Genomic DNA, 12,679 nt, shown 5'->3' with positions numbered 1-12,679 from the left:
ATCATTCCCATCGGAGCAAAAATAAAACACCGAGGTTAGTGCATAAACTTGTAGTAGTTTAACAAGAAATAAAATAAGACAGCTATCCTAGAGTTACCTGAACTACTTTTTATTGTTTACAACTCCCAGAGAGTTGTTTACACCTCCCAGGGAAGTGTCTGTTTACTGTTTAGTTCGCGACCTGAGGTGTATTCCCACCCAACCTAGACACTCCACTCACTTTTCTGCTACTCCTCCTGGATACTGGACTCTACGCCCTCACTCTTCCTCAACTCAGCACTCTACAGTCTACACTTCTCTACAACTTGGCGATGAAGCGCACTCTGACACTAATCCTCCTTGTCTCCTCTCTCGTCTTCCTGGTGCAGTCTGAATTCGAAGAAGACGACGATTCTGGTTGGGGTACTTTAGATGAGGATCCAAGCGCTGATGAAAAATTGATTGAAACTTTGAATGTCGCAGCAGCAAAATGCGAGAAACAGAAGTGCGAGGATAATTTCAGAAAATGCAAGAGAAAAGGTTGGTGCGGAGACTTGAAATGGTGCCTCGATGAGATATATGAGGGTCAATGCAAGAAAAGAAATAGAGCGAAAGGAGTTTCTAAGAGGGCTTGTATAATTAGTTTGATAAAGGAGGCTGACTTTTGTATTAATATGCCCTAATCACATCAGTTACTGCATCATAGTGACTCCTATAGCTACTCACCGTCACCTGCGGAGAGAAAAGCTTCCTGATTGCGGGAATTTAAATTTTTTCAAAATATCTAGATTATTATTCAATTCGCCTCGTTTTTCTGTTTCTCTTTCAATCAGATGTAACTAAACGTACAACATAATTCGAAATTATTGATTCATCATCAAATATGATATCAACTCTAAGCTCTGGCAAGTAAAAACTGTGGATCGTTTAAATTCAAGTTACACATCCCATTCTAGGTACGATGGAGATCACCAATAAATTTAAACTGTGACTGCTGCTTTACCGGAACCTTGTTTCGGTGTGGGGTTCGATTATGGATTGATTTTGTGACGTTTTCTAAAAGAGGAGAGCAAGATCTACCAGATTTTCTTTACTTCTATAAAATACTGACAATTGTAACTTTCTGTCACAGTTGTAAAACTTGAAGTACATTAAGGGGGCCGGGGGGTCTCTATCAAAATTCTCTCCAAATCGATTTTATAGTTATTTCTGATCTCAACATGTGTAAAATTGGGCAAATATTGATATACCACTACCAGCTTAAGCACTATGGATCAAACAACACTATTTCAACCACGCACCGCTCACTGGTCACATTAATTATTATGTGGCAGTAATTTGTTAACATTGGCACAATTATATGTACCATCTCAACATGGTAAAAATATGTCAATTTTGTCACAAAACAAATTATAACTCTATTAATTGCTCCTTGTCGGCAAAATAACTAATTTATCGTCATAGGTATGATGGGGGAAGTTGGTCGTTTAGCTCCGGACAGTCTATGCAACGTCTATGCAACGTCCGTGCAACAACAAAAGAACCGTCTATGCAACGTCTATGCAACGTCCCTGCACAATGAACACTCTATGCACACTCCCTGCACGGTCAGTCTATGCAACGTCTATGCAACGTCTATGCAACGTCCCTGCACAGTACCATATGAACACCGGCTACTAGCCGGCTACTAGCCGGCTAGTAGCCACTTTTGTAATAACAGCTCCTCAACTTCACATTAACAACCGGCTACTAACCGGCACTTGAAAAGTGGTCACTAGCCGGCTACTAACCGGCTACTAGCCGGCTAGTGACCACCAAGTGGCTACTAACCGGCTACTAAGCGGTCACTAGCCGGCTATTAGCCGAGCTCTAAAGCAGACCTACTAGTAGCCGGTTCTAAACCGGCTACTAGCCGGCTACTAACCGGCTACTAACCGGCTAGTAACCACCAAGTGGCTACTAACCGGCTACTAACCGGTTAGTAGCCGGCTAGTGACCGCTTTCTAAGTGCCGGCTAGTAGCCGGTTTGGAACCGGCTACTAGTAGGTCTGCTTTAGAGCTCGGCTAATAGCCGGCTAGTGACCGGTTAGTAGCCGGTTAGTAGCCACTTGGTGGTCACTAGCCGGCTAGTAGCCGGTTAGTAGCCGGCTAGTGACCACTTTTCAAGTGCCGGTTAGTAGCCGGTTGGTAATGTGAAGTTGAGGAACTGTTATTACAAAAGTGGCTACTAGCCGGCTAGTAGCCGGCTAGTAGCCGGCTAGTAGCCGGTGTTCATATGGTACTGTGCAGGGACGTTGCAGAGACGTTGCATAGACGTTGCGTAGATGTTGCATAGACTGACCGTGCAGGGAGTGTGCATAGAGTGTTCATTGTGCAGGGACGTTGCATAGACGTTGCATAGACGGTTCTTTTGTTGTTGCATGGACGTTGCATAGACGTTGCATAGACTGTCCGGAGCTAAACGACCAAGTTGCCGTATGATGGTGAGGTAACATTATATTTTAAAGGACCAGTTAACTGAAAAAAAAGTTGTCCTCATATTTTGACAGATTGTGACAAATAGCAAACTAAGCAACGTGTCGAAATTCCTAAATCTCTAACTGCTCTCTAACGCGTGTAAATAGCGTTTGTATTATTTTGGCGATGACGTCATAAAGTCCCTTGCGCGCGCAGAAGAGCTCGTGAGACTGTATTTTACAGGTAGAAAATGGACATAATACAATGTTTTTCCCCGAATAACTCGAAAAGTAAGTAATTTAGGGTACATGTTGCTTCATAAGTTGTATATAAACATGGCCATTCTGCACAATTTGCACACATTCAAAAACCTTTAGGGCCTTCATAGCCCAATTTATTAGATATCCATAGTTTTGCATGATTTCTGGAACCGAAAATCAGTTTTTCGCCAATAAATGAAAAAGTAAGCACTTTAAGGCATATGTTTGTTCGTAAGTCATATATTAATATGCTAATTGCGGTTCTTTTGCACCCTCTCTAAAGACTATATCACGATCCTATCGAAAATGGGCTCAGCACCACGCCCAAAATGGTTTTTGGCGAATTTATCGAAAAGCAAGGATTTTAGGCCATGTGTTGCTCAATAACTCCTATATAAACATGCATATGCGGCTTCGTTCAAGCCTATTTTGAAGTCTCTACGACCTTCAGAAGCAAGGGGTCGGTTACGTTATTGGGTCAATATGGGCGTGGCCCTCCTGGGTTTTCTCCACGGTCAAAAAATGTCTCCAAACGAAAATCGTTTATTCATACCTTCGGGAAGGTCTGTGCAAAGTTTCGTGAGTATTTGAATATTTGCAGGTTCATTTCCATAAATGTCCATAAATGACTGGACTACACAACTTTAGAGTTAACTTTAGAGAAACTCATTAGTCATTTATCTCAAATCAAGCTGTTAGTGTCCATGATCAACCTGTGGCGACAATGTTTTACGTGAAATGTAAAAATCAGGAGTAATATAAAAAGTGTATTTTTAGATTAAAGTGCTAGCTCATAGTTTTAGAATTGTATCGATTAACGTTGGTCGTTTAGCCACCTAACAATCGATCGTGCCGTAATATATGGCCAGAGAATAATAGGGTCTTGGAAATTCTATAGTTGTTCGAGGGTCGATTGACTGAACACGTTTGCACTTGGTATTTAAACTTACCAGTAGTTTATTTATGTTATGTACCGATGATAATGCAATTAGGATAACAACTAGGTAAGCCGTAAGTCTAATTCAAAACACACCGCACACTGTACACTCCGATCCCATCAGTATTACTATTTGGTAGACCGGGTATTTTGGCGGGAATTCTGTTCCCACGGCACTGTTCTGATAGAAGCTACTTCTGCTAATAGTCCCAGAGGAACGGCCGTAAAGTATCCAGACTTATTGTCTCCTGTACTGGCTGACACATGCGGATTAATGTTAGAAATTTCGCTATGCTATAACTATAATTGCTCTCGGAATTGAACAAACTCCTACTTATCTAGATCCTTTCTAAATTCGTTAGATTTTCATGGACTGGGGAAAAATAATCGGTACAGTCTCCCTGCTTGTGTAATTAAGCAATGAAAACAATCCAAAATTATCACATATGTTCATTATATGCAAGCCTCTTGATTTATAAGAACTGTAATATCAGAAACTTTCTAACCGTACATTCACCCGCCACTGTTCAAGAACCTATATCACTGTTTAAAATCATGACGTGAGCACTGTACATCAAATCAGCTATTCCTTTAGTTAGGATGATAGCCAAAACTATAAGGATTTTGGAGAACTAGGATAATAGTCATAATTCTAAAATTCGAGTGAGTTACACGTGTTTTATTGACGATGATAAACATTTGTAATGTAAATTACGCTATGCAAGCGCGCACTGAGGGACTTTATGACGTCACGAGGCCACAGCTTATTATTGCAATAACACGCGTTACAAGTACGCTAGAGAGTTGGTTCTTTCGGCGATACGATTCTTTACCAGTTTGTCACAGCTGATTTAAATCTAAGCCAAATTGGAGACTACAAATTTTTCAGTTAACTGGTCCTTTAATCTGATTCTTCAAAATAGGGGGCAGGGGCAAGAAATGTAAATTTCGTCACATAAGTTATTGTAAAAGTTAGATACATTTTCTTTCACATCAAGAGCTGTTCTGATTATAGTTTGAATTGATTTATACAGGAAATATTTATATAGAAAATCATGCCAATTTTTGTCACATTGAATTTTTACTGTTGGGGCAGGAAAAGTGAATTGTGTCACATTTCGGTATCTTAGCAAAATTAGCCTCAACATTTTTAAACTTGAGTTCCAATTTGCTGAATAATAACCTACCCATAATTTCTGGAAGAATATTGAATTCTTATCAAGGTATGGTTATTAGGTAGGTTCTGCCGTTTTCTGACAAAAGTGCTTAAGTAACACAAGGTTCATTTTGTGCAAATTGACTTTATTATTATTATTATATAACTTTATTCAAATCAAAAATAGAACATAAAGAACATCTTGATGACCTGATAAGTCACCAAGAGAAAAATAACACAGAATAAACTAAATCATGCTTAACTCTCTCCATGCTTTTCTATCTGTTGCAAAAAGTCTTAAATGGTATAAATCGTCTGTATTTACAAGTCTAAGGTTCTGTCACTTAAATCGTTCAAAATAGTTTTTAACAAGTTTGACTGGTGTCGTCCGACTCTACCTCTCATCAAACTCTGACTCTCTACAGCAAAATGTAAGGCAAGCTGGGCAGGTGAGTTATTATCACTGCGGAGGATGTGACCGAGCATTCTCCACCGTGCACGAGCAACACGCTCACTTAGTGGAACAACTTCGCAGCGTTTGTATAGAGTCACATTTCGTATGACATTAGGGTAGGTCATGCCGATGATCGTACGGAGATGATTCCTATGGCAGACATCAAGTTTTTGAAGGAGTTGTTTAGATGTTGCCCAACTGTTGCAATTATACATCAGTATTGAAACAACTTGTGCTTCATATATCTTGAGTCGAATCTTCAAGGGTATACCGAGTGGAGTTGGGTTAAAAACATATAAGAGATACGATGATTTAACTTGTAGAAGCTTTCAATAAACATGTGTTAATCGTCGTCAGCTGAATGTGATGTGGTGGACAATGCTTATATGTGATTGAGTGGTGTCAGGGATGGAGGGTGGGGGAGGTGTGGGTGGGAAAGTGAAAATTACAGTACAATGTCAATAAAAATTTTAGTCTTCTGTTGAGGTTGAGAAGGAAATGCCAGATGGTCTGGACTTTAAGGATTTGGCAATTTTAGGAAGAATGGGGTCCCAGAGGGAACTACATTTGGGTGCGCGGTCTGTTCTGTTCATAGCTGGTTGTCGTATTTGTATAGCTGCGTGTTCTGTGAGGTCAAGTTGGGAGCGTGAGGTGAGGGATTTGAGGACTTCGATGTTGTTCCAGGAGATGGTGTGGCCGGTGGTCAGGGCATGATGTGCAGGGGCTGATTTGATTCTGTCTGTGGATTCGTCGATGGCGTTGTTGAGTCTGTAACATCGTTCGTGTTCTTTCATGCGGTGGACCAAGGGTCTGTAGGTCTGTCCGGCGTATTTGGAGGGGCACTGTGAGCAGGAAATTTCGTAGATGGTGTTGGGGGTGAGGTGAGTAGGGGGTGTGGTCTTCGTTTTGGTGAGGAGGTTGCGGAGGGAGGGTATACGTCAAGGGTATACGTCTACCTTGTTCCCAGACTTTTTTGTAGTTCTGAAAAGCAATGTTAGCAAGTATACATCGTCTCTTGACATCTTCGATGCTACACAACTTAGAGCCTAAAGAGATAGATGACCTCCAAGGTTCTCTACCTCTGAGTGTCTCTCCTTTGTTATCAACCTCGTTCTTGCCGGCCAGATAGAAGTGGGTGAACTCGGTTTTTGACTCATTGACAAAAAGATTCCACTCTTCCAATATCTCTTTACATATTGGCAACAAAGACTCCAAATTGCTTTTATCCTCATCAGTAAAATCAACATCATCTGCGTACTCCCACTCGAGGGGTAACAGATTCTCAGCTATGGGAGGGTTAGGTCTTAGATAGGACATAACAGCACGCAGGTGGTAAAGTGCTGCTGCCAGATATACAGTGAACAAGTTTCCAGACAAACTGTCGCCTTGAAAAGCTCCAATCGTGACAATAAACTCTCCCGATATTGTTGAGTTCACTTTGATCTTAAGTTTAGTATTTGCGAGCAAATACCTTACCAGTCGAATGTCGTCCTCACTACAACCAGCATCAGCTAAAATGTCAAGTAGTACCGACCTCTTTATGGTATCAAAAGCAGAGGACATGTCAATGCCCATCTTATGAAGAGACCAGCGTTTTTCCTTGACAACTGACACTAGTATTCGCTGGGTCCAAACGATATTTGCACAACTATGGCCAGGTTTATAGGCATTCTGCCAAGGACCAGTGTACTGAGATGCTTGCCTTTGGAAGGTACATGTTCATGGAGCTCAAAGGATCGATTAGTAAGTTGTGCAAATGTGGAAAAAAAGATTTCAGGAGAGTGTTTAAGAAATTCGTTTGGGATCCCATCTGGTCCAACAGCTTTACCGTTCTTGAGTTTCTTGGCCGCAAGCTCAACTTCAAACGCTGTAATGGGGTTTTGAAGGGGCCTAGGGTTACCTGTGAACGGTTCTAGTGGTGGTTCACTGTCAGGTCCAGTGTAGTGTTCTTCGAAATACTGGCGAATGATTTCAGCCTTGTCTCGTTCATTATCTACCAGTTGGTTGTCAGTGTTGAAAACAGACACTGAGCCTGCACCCGTTTTCTGTTTGCCTGATAGTTGACGAGCAGCTTCAAACATTCTCCGTCCTTCGTCTATGGTGGCTATAGAGTCAGCTAGGCTGTTTGCTAACTCAACTCTCAATGTTTTCAACCGTTTAGTAATGTCGTTTGAGAGCCTGTTAATTTTAGCTCTGAGAGCTGTCCTGTCTCTGTATTCGTTGTTGTTCAGTTGTTGTAAAAGTTGTTTCCTTTCTTCAGACATGCTAACAACTTGACTGTCAGAGGAATGATTCCTCTTTCGCTGTGGCTCGCGAAAACCCACAGTGGAAACAGCAGCTTCTTTAACTTCACCAAAAAGCATATCAAATTGCTGTTCCGTGTTGTTGGAGGTAAAGTCAGGATCTGATACAGTTTGCTCAAGTTTCTGACGAAGTTCTTGCTGATATTGTTGTTGAGCTTGTTTGCTTCCAATCAAGGTTGTTGTGTTATAAGTCTTTTGAAATGCTCTGCTCTCCTTGTACAACTTGAAGCGCTGCGAAAAATCTGCCTTGGCAACAACAAGTTTGTGGTCACTGCGGTGCTTTGTACCTGCATATGACCTGGCATCAGTTAGCAGTGCCTTGCTTCTGGACTTGCAGAGTATGAAGTCAATCTGTTGGAAATAAGGTTTACTTTTCCTGGTTGCTCGATCCCGAATCCAACCAGTCCGTGTGGTAATGTGTCTGCTGCTATGGGAGAATGAAGTGTTGGCAGCAAACAGGCCATTAGCAGTGAGAAAGTGTAGCAACCTTTCACCGTTTTCATTCCTCCTCCCAACACCATGTCTACCAATATTCACATGTAAACCATTTTCTACATCAACAGGGCTTCTTTTGCCAAGTTTGGCATTAAAGTCGCCTAACATCCATACTTCAAATCTAGCAGGAACACTAATAGCCTCGAGTAGCTCATCGTAAAATTGGGTTGCTAATCGGGGATTCTGAACTGACTTGGGATTCGTAGGGCTGTAACAATTAACAATTCTGATATGACAAGGTGGTTGATCCACCCTTTTAGCACTTAATTTAAAGTCCATATAAACAACTCTGTCACTGATCTGATGATGCGATACTATACATGCCAAAAAACGCTTGTTAACAATAAACCCAAGTCCACCGTGTCTATCGTGTCTCTGATCAAACAAAAACAATCGATGATGTCCAGGGAGTGTTGTTTCCAAGTATTCACGTGTCTTGGTCTCCTGAAGTGCTAAAATGTCTAAGTTATATCTGTCAATGTCCTCTGCAACGAAGTGTTGCCTGTATGTGGTCGATAGACCGCAAACATTCCATGTCCCAAAATTGAGTGTCGTAGCAATGATGAAAAGAGTAGCGTAGACTAGGAATCCTGCGATCTTCCTCGAGGCGTTAAACGTACTGACTTTAACAGTCATGCGGACCCGTTACAGTCACACACCATCCTTTAAAGATTTCAATTCTGTAATTGCTCTGGGCTAGCTACTGTCCAATTTAAACTGCACCCACTATGTTTCTAAGGTACTTTGTCGACTTTTGAGACTTCTGACAAGGTTTCATCATCCTAACTTCTCGGAAAGTGCCTCAAAATCACAAATTATAGTTTTAATTTCTTAGAAAAGTGCTTAAGTACAGTCACATCGGCAAATACTACATGTTCTGATGAAAATGACCCGTTGAAACCATTGGTCATCGAAAGTAAAACGAAAAATTAGCCTTAAACTGTTGTGATGAAACATTGGTTGTAAAAAGGGGACGCGCTGAAATAGAAAATTTGAAAATTTCGTTTTCTGAGAAAAGTGCTTAAGTACAGCCACATTAGTGGAGACTTTATCTGCGATCATTCTGACCTAAAATTTTACGACAAATTGATTGGTGGTAGTTTAAGAACACGAAAACAATCCCTTCTCCCCAGCGGATTAAAAAATAGTCAGAATTCTACCAGCATTTCAACGAAGAGTTGATTGGTGAAAGTACGGGATAATAATAAATAAGTTTCTTTCTTTAGAAATTAAATTAAGAACTCAGATGAGGCTTTCTTCATAAAGACCAATGATTTGCGAATTATTGATATCGTAACGCGATATAATTGTAAGTAATACTGTACATAATTGTAAGTAATACTGTACATAAATAAATGGTAAATAATACAAGAAATAGATGATTTTTAGTCAAACACTCGATTAAGATCTGTTATATCTGCAGTACTATCAGGCAAGTTCATCCAGAATACCCTACTACTCGGGGCCATAAGCCTGCACAGTTTACGTATAATGTCTTGTTTTTTGGGAGTAGAGATCCCCCGGGGCTCTTCCTGGGTGAAAGCTATTTTGCAACCTATGGAAATGAGTCTCTCGTCTTTTTGTCTGAGAAATGGAGTGAAATGAAAGGAAACCTCGTCATGATTTGTTTTCCATTCCATTTCTACAAACCCACGCTGGAAACTTACAACTTAAACATCTTATAAATATCTCCGGGATTTCGACGCGGGATCATATTATCACTCAGCCCGGCCCGCTGTTAGATAAACATCTCAAGGTGATATCATCCCGCCCCGGAAATTTGTATAAACCCGGCCCGCTTTTTAGTCGTAACTGATGTTTATCATTCAATTCTCCGACTTACAATAATCAATGATACTGCTGATTAGAACTCGATAATAGTAGAACAGTTAGACGCGCGATCACGTGGGCGCGTCACGTGCGTACCACGTGCCACCAATAGCATACGCCGAGTCTATACCACGTGACACGAAAGCGCACCACGTGATATGAAACATCGTAACCGTCCACTTCTTTTACACGCAAATTCCTGGGAACGTTGCCAAAGCAGCTAATTCTTGGAATTTCTCCAACGCGTGGCGTGAGAAGTTGGCGACTAGCCAGCTACCCTTGTCCGTGCCCTAAAAATAGTATTGTTTTGCTTGCTCTCCTTCCAGCTCTTGTTCCTGCTAACGTTCAAGCTATTGCTCCACTATGACAGATCGGTTTGACATTCAGATTGATGAACTGCTTTCCAATCGTGTTCCGGACAGTACAGTTAGAGTCAACAACTGGGCTCTAAACAAATTTAATTCTTGGCTTCAGTCATGTCATCCAGATTTGCTCGTGACTTCAATGACTTTGACCAAATTCCTGTTCAACGACTCAACTACATTTTAGAGTGCTTTCTTGTTTCTGTTGGATTTGACTTGAAGATGAAGACTATGTATTCTGTCTTTACCGCTTTAAACCGAAGATTGAGGGATTGGGACGAAGATTTGGACCTTTTCACAACGAAACGGCGCGGTTTGCTCATTTCCGTAATGTTCTCGATGGATACTGTAAAACAAAACAATCTGAGGAGGATACTACAGTGAAAAAAGCAGACATCATCACAGAATCGGATGAGAAGCTACTATTATATGGAGAAAAGCTTTCGGTGTAGAGACAGGAAACAAACTGCTCTTCACTCTCATTTATCTAATGACCAAAACTTTCGCTATAAGAGGTGGAGATGAACTTTATCAGATGAGGAGCGACTCCATCACGATACAAACAACCAGTAACTCCCACAAGATTACCTACACAGAAAGGAGGAGTAAAAACAAGCAACCAGGACTCCAAAACATCAACAAGCAGAAAAAAATAGTCACTCATTACGACCCTTTAGGAAAAACCAACACCCTGGCTTACTGTCTTCTGCTTTATCTCCGCTACTCTCACCCAGATGTCACATCAAAGAACTCAACCCTCCCGCTCTTCAATCACCCTCACAAATCTCCTATTATCCTTGGTGGACATCCAATCTGGTAAGTTACTGTTAAGTCATGAAATTTTATCACTCTCTTCTAAAGTATAAATCCCTTGTCGAAATCGCCGGAGATAATTATAATCCATAAACACTTCACGCTCAGGGCTAAATAAATGTAATCCCTCAGCTGGCGCTTCGGGATTACATATTAACACAAAACTCGTGCGCTGCGCGCACTCGTATGTGTTTATCAGATCATCCCGCTAGCGCGGGATGATCTGTTATATAAACCCTTTGCGTGGCGGGTTTATGTTATTGTAGTTTTAAGAGAGGTCTCTCAGTTTTACAACGGTTGCTTGTGTTAATGACCTTCCGTAGGACCTTGGCCACGATTCAAAGTCTGTGCAGTTCATGCTTATCGCAGTACCCACCTGTTCAACTGCCTGAACAAAGTCCTTATAATCATGAAGTTGACCTGATTGTTTAATGGACAACTCCACTTTATGGTGGAATGAGTATGCACTCATAAAGGTGTGCCCTGGCTCAAGATACTTGACCGTTATCTTGTCCAGGTCAACATCTGGGCTGTTGATAATTGAACATAGGGCAGTAAATAAAGTCCAACACTTGTTTTGAACAGAACAATTGTCTGCCCAAAAAAATGATCTCCCTGCTACCACCAATCTTGCCTGCGGCAAAATGTTTTATTGCCTTTATCCAAGTCGAGGACACATTCTCATCTTTCCTTCCTGCGATTGACTCATTCCAAAGAATCGCTAAAGGAGCTCCGTCTGACCCCAGCCTCGCGAAGGTCTCGTTAAATGTGACAAGGCGTCTTGTAAAAATCGCCTCCTTGTACTCCGGCATGTGTGGTAGTAAAAGAACTTTCTCCATATCAACAGAGAAGGAGCAGTGAGGCAAATCGCTTCTATCTCTTTGGTAATGTTCCCTTGCCTGTCGATAATCCCTCCAGTCTCAACTTATAAGAGAATAACAAATTTTAAAGCAAATTATGACGTATATTTTGAAACGTTCTGCATTGACAAATCGGCAATTTTGACGGCGAAGCTAGCGTTTCTGAAGTTTATGACCATCACCAATCAATCCGCCGTGAAAATTTACATTTGTTAGTACCGATTATATAGTTTCAGTTGGCAGAATCAACATTTAATTAAACGTATAATGGCACTTAAGCACTTTTGTGAGAAAACGAGCCCGTTTTCACAAAAGTGCTTAAGTGACATAAATTGTTTTTTCCCAGGCCAAAAGACCCACGATCACTAAATTGCCGTCACTAGTCCAGTTTTTGACGTAGAAAACAATGCCACCATTTTCAATTCCCGAAATGGCACCATTTTTGAAATAAACGGCACCCGTTTTCCAAAATGTTACTTAAGCACTTTTCTCAGAAAAATGACCATTTTTTGCATTTTAGGGGGTTCCAAAAAGGGGGTTTCGGGGGGTCGGCGAATGTATCCAATGGTCCTCAGGGATAGTTCTTGACCCAAAAACAAAAGTTAGACAAAAAAACCCGAAATTTCCAAAATGTTACTTAAGCACTTTTGTCAGAAAACGGCAGGGTTAGAGCTCCAACCATGCTCCTTCATGTCTAAATTGACGATTTAGAAATTTTTACCTGTTAAAAATCAGTGAAAAACATGGGCGTGGCATGTGATCGACTTTCCCGG

General features: G+C 41.1%; 1 protein-coding gene across 1 annotated transcript in view; it reads left to right on the top strand.

Annotated features, from left to right (window-relative positions):
• LOC134814014 (cartilage oligomeric matrix protein-like) overlaps positions 1-12,679 on the top strand; it is a 61,982-nt gene that overhangs the window by 43,150 nt on the left and 6,153 nt on the right. The window lies entirely within an intron of this gene.

This window comes from Bolinopsis microptera, chromosome 4, assembly GCF_026151205.1.
Source record: "Bolinopsis microptera isolate Bmic1 chromosome 4, MBARI_Bmic_1.0, whole genome shotgun sequence".
Taxonomy (NCBI): domain Eukaryota; kingdom Metazoa; phylum Ctenophora; class Tentaculata; order Lobata; family Bolinopsidae; genus Bolinopsis; species Bolinopsis microptera.
Note: the sequence above shows the minus strand (reverse complement) of the source record. Positions and strands in the feature narration are given on the sequence as shown.